This window comes from Pinus tabuliformis, chromosome 7 (genome assembly GCF_031772625.1).
Source record: "Pinus tabuliformis cultivar Carrire ecotype Pingquan chromosome 7, CPIR1, whole genome shotgun sequence".
NCBI lineage: Eukaryota > Viridiplantae > Streptophyta > Pinopsida > Pinales > Pinaceae > Pinus > Pinus tabuliformis.
Window position 1 is genome coordinate 84,922,293 of NC_142293.1, and position 4,053 is coordinate 84,926,345.

Below are 4,053 nucleotides of genomic sequence, written 5' to 3' on the forward strand. Positions count from 1 at the left end.
ATAGTAATTTTTCTTTCTTCCTAGCTCCTTCTCCCAAGTACGTTTGTGGAACTTTTCCATAACAAAAGCTTTTATCTCTTTGTTGTTTATGGGGCACGCGTTCAAGCAAATATCCCATTTACTAAACCATTTGTTATTTTGTTGCATCCAAGTTTTTTTGCTCTTGCACAATCTATCATTAAAGACAACCTTAGGCCATCTACCATCTTCCATTTGCTCAATTTTTTTTAAATAACTTATGACTCGCACCATAGCAATTGCTTCAATAGGAGCAGCCCCTGTTTCACTTAACAAGATATCATAAGGCACTGCACTTTTGATCTTAAATTTGTTTGTAATCAAACGCTTCTGAATTTTCTCAATTTGTCTCCACTGCATGTCGGAAGTACTACTAGCCCACAGTTCACAACCATATAGAATCACTGGAATCACTAGAAGCCCAAAAAGAGTTTGAGTGGTCTTCCAGTCCCATAACTCTGCCTCTCTACACCTATTTTGAAAAGCATAAAATGCTTTCCAACCCCCCAAAGTTCTTTTCTTTCTACAACCATTCCAGCTTAGATTTTTGTTGAAGTCAACTCCGAGGTATTTGTATTCCGCAACTTCTTCCAGAATGTTGCCTTCAAAGTAGAACTTATGTTGATTATGTTTTCTTTTCTTAGAGAAGACCACTACTTTCGTTTTGCTGATATTGACTTGCATCCCCACACTTCTACAAAAATGCTCAAGGGATAGTAAGTGCTCTTGCAAACCAAGCGCCGATTTAGCAATCAGAATAAGGTCATCTGCATACAAAAGAAGCCTTATAACAAACTTGCACAAATAGATACCATCACCTCCTTGCGAATTTAACCACTCCTCAAGCTTGTCGATATATAAACCAAAAAGGGTCGGAGACAGTGGGCAACCTTGCTTGACCCCGATATCGCTTCTAAAACTTTCAGAAATGCCTGCCGAAGTTCTAATTTTGACTTTCACCTCTTCATACAGTCTATGCACAGCTGCTCTCAAATGTTTAGGAACCCCAAGTTCCTCCATTCTTTGCCAAAGTTTATCCCTAGGAACCGAGTCAAACGCTTTTCTGAAATCAACAAAGCAACAGAAGACTTCTTCCTTATTCTCCCAAACTTTTTCAATGATGTGCCTTAGAGTTATGCAATGATCAACTGTTGAATGCTTAGGTCTAAAACCTGCTTGCCCTTTAGCACGCTTATTTCTTTCTTCTGCCCACTTGCTAATTTTGTTTTCTAGCATGCTTCCAAATAGCTTTGCAAACAAAGGGTTTATCATGATGGTCCTATAATTGGAGGGATTATTGATGTCACCGCTCTTGAAAAGAGGTATTGCCAGACTAGTTGTCCAATCTGTGGGGAGCCCTTGTTGTATGATGTTGTTGAAGATTTTTGTAATGTGAGGTGCAAGGATCTTTGAGCCCCACTTTAGATATTCTGCTTGGAGTTCAGCTAAGTCTTTTGCTTTTCCAACACCCAACTTCTTGATACCCATCTCTACCTCTTGTACCGTGAAGAGTTTAGTATCCGTGTTGACCAAGGGGGGAGGGTCAACCTTGGGAACCTGCTCATAGAGTTGTCTTGCATAGTCAAACCATCTAGAAGCTGAAATATTATTTCCAATTTGTATCTTTTTCGGTTGGAGCTCTTTCCAAAATAATTTGGGATTATTTTTCCCTAGGAAGATTAGTTCTTCCCTCCTTGAAACCATGAAATCAGCCTTTTTCTTGCTTAATAAATGCTTGTAAGATTTGAGCGTTACGTTGTCCTTGTTTGACTCTTTCCAGATTCTCCTTGCCTTTTTGCATTCCTCGTCAAACCAAGCATTAACCGGAAAGCAATTTGTTTCAGACTTCTTAATCTTTGTTCTTTTGCACTTTGCAAGTGCGCATTGAATTAAATGTGTTAATTCATGACTATGAAGGTTGTGAATTGTAATTTTCTCCTTCTCAAAGAGCCTCTCTAACGTCATTTTGAAGGTATTACAATTTTCTGGGGTCAAAAGAATTCTGCCCTGTTATAATTCAAAGGAACTCCACGACCGTTATCTATTCTAATGTCCACCATAATGCTTCATATTTCATAACTAAATACCCCGTAGCATGTATTTTTAAATCGGTATTATTAATGAAATAAAAAATGTAAATCTCATTTAAAATAAAAATACCTTAAAAATTCAAATGTATCCGGAGACCATTTCTCATTTCATCCGTAATAGTTTAACATGGAGGTTTTAAAGCCAACCATCCATGGTCCCGCTCAATGGATAAGATATACATGTTACGAGAAATGAAATGTTTTGCAGCCTTGCAACGCCTCCAACTTATCAGACCCCAGGCGAAGCCTCATAGCGTCCTCGTTACAAAGTTTTAGCATTTGGACGACAGTGAACTCATCATTCAAATACTCTGTCAAACTGCATTCAACTAAGTACTTTACTCTTCATTTCTCAGGACCAACTGTATATCCCGTTCAGCACTTCTCAATGAATTCAAATCTCCATAACCATTTATACTTCAGCTCATCCCGCCTGGGTACTTGTATTTTCAAACCCCAAAACTGATTTAACAGCATGTTTGACTTACAGGTAAAGCCCATATCAGTACCTTTAAGTACCATCTTATTACATATATTGTCTTTTGCATTCTCATTGTTTTCAGTAATTTTCCCGTGCATCCTTATTGATTTGCAGTTAAAATTTATGTAAAAGGCGGGAAGTCGATTGTTATCTAGTCGGGTTTCTGCAGTATAGAACTGGGTACCATGACTGTGATAAATGGGGTTCCATGCAGTCCAGATGTCATGGCTATGGGGATTTTGGATTCCAGAAGCAGAGCTGGGTGGTCACATTGGAACAGAAAACGTAACAGGACAGCTTTCATTTTCCCAAGTAATTTATCAGGTGTGCTCTTCAGCGGTTACAACGAGAGAGCACCTAGAATTGTTATTGCAGAAAGCAAGGGGATTCCCACAGAATCCATGAGATCGAAGTCAGGTAATAACTTAGTCATTCCTGTCTGTCTGCAATATTTTCAGGGCAATAATAGCTAGATAGCCCGAGTAAGTGTGTGTATTATTCTTATAAACCACGATCCAAACAAAACACCTAGTGACTTTGTATCTGCAATGGCCAAACCCAACAGATCATTCATATATATAATTTGCCCCTCTCTCTCTATATATACTCCTATGCTCTGTCTCTATCTCTATTTATATATATCCTGGGTTTTTATATATAAAATACATTTTCATGGAATATCTACACACAGTAGCATATAAAGTAGCGCAGTGGGTTACATACATGGGGTTAATATATCTATAGTCCCATGTACACACAGAGGGCTAATGGGAAAAATCTATTTTATCGAGATGAAGGCAAAAGTCACATTCAACATGTTTCGTGGCACAAAAAAATATAGAAGATCCATATAAATGTCCATTTGGCCTGCCTCTTGTCTTTAGAATTGTCTCAAAAAAGGGCAAACATATTGTATCATCTAAAAAGGCAATGATACTGTGCTTGCAAAACAAAATATCCTAATGTAATCAACTAACTTTCCAAACAAGATAAGAAGAACTGTATACATGATCTCTTAAAGCATCTGATTAGCACCATTAAAAGAAACTCGAAGAGTTGGCCCAATGAGAAGTCATGGCAGAAAATAAAAAGGAGACAAAGCTCAGAAATGAGGGGTTACCTCTGGAGTCTGAACTCCCCCACCTTTAGAAAACTAGGTTGACCAGAAACCTTCCCTTTGGAAAGAGCATCAGCCTCAGAGTTGAACTGTTGAAGAACATGCCGGAAATTGATGACAGAGAAGTGTTCAATAGCTGTGAACACCTGTTCCAGCAAGGGCCCAAGGGTAACATTTTGCAGCCTAAATGACTCCCGAATCTATTCAATAACCAACATTGAATCTCCTATAATCTGCAACATATCTAAGCTTTTTTCAATTGCATACTTAAGCAAATTGAAGACCTCACACAGTTCAGCCCAATTGTTTGTTCCAAGATTGTTAATTTTAGGTATGTTCTATGCTGA

General features: G+C 38.2%; 1 long non-coding RNA gene across 1 annotated transcript; it reads left to right on the top strand.

Moving 5' to 3' along the window:
* The first annotated feature begins 2,205 nt into the window (after positions 1–2,205).
* On the top strand, positions 2,206–2,757 carry LOC149245374 (uncharacterized). The gene is made up of 2 exons (XR_016265536.1): positions 2,206–2,598; positions 2,704–2,757. It is a non-coding gene; the product is annotated as an uncharacterized LOC149245374 (long non-coding RNA).
* The last annotated feature ends 1,296 nt before the right edge of the window (positions 2,758–4,053 follow it).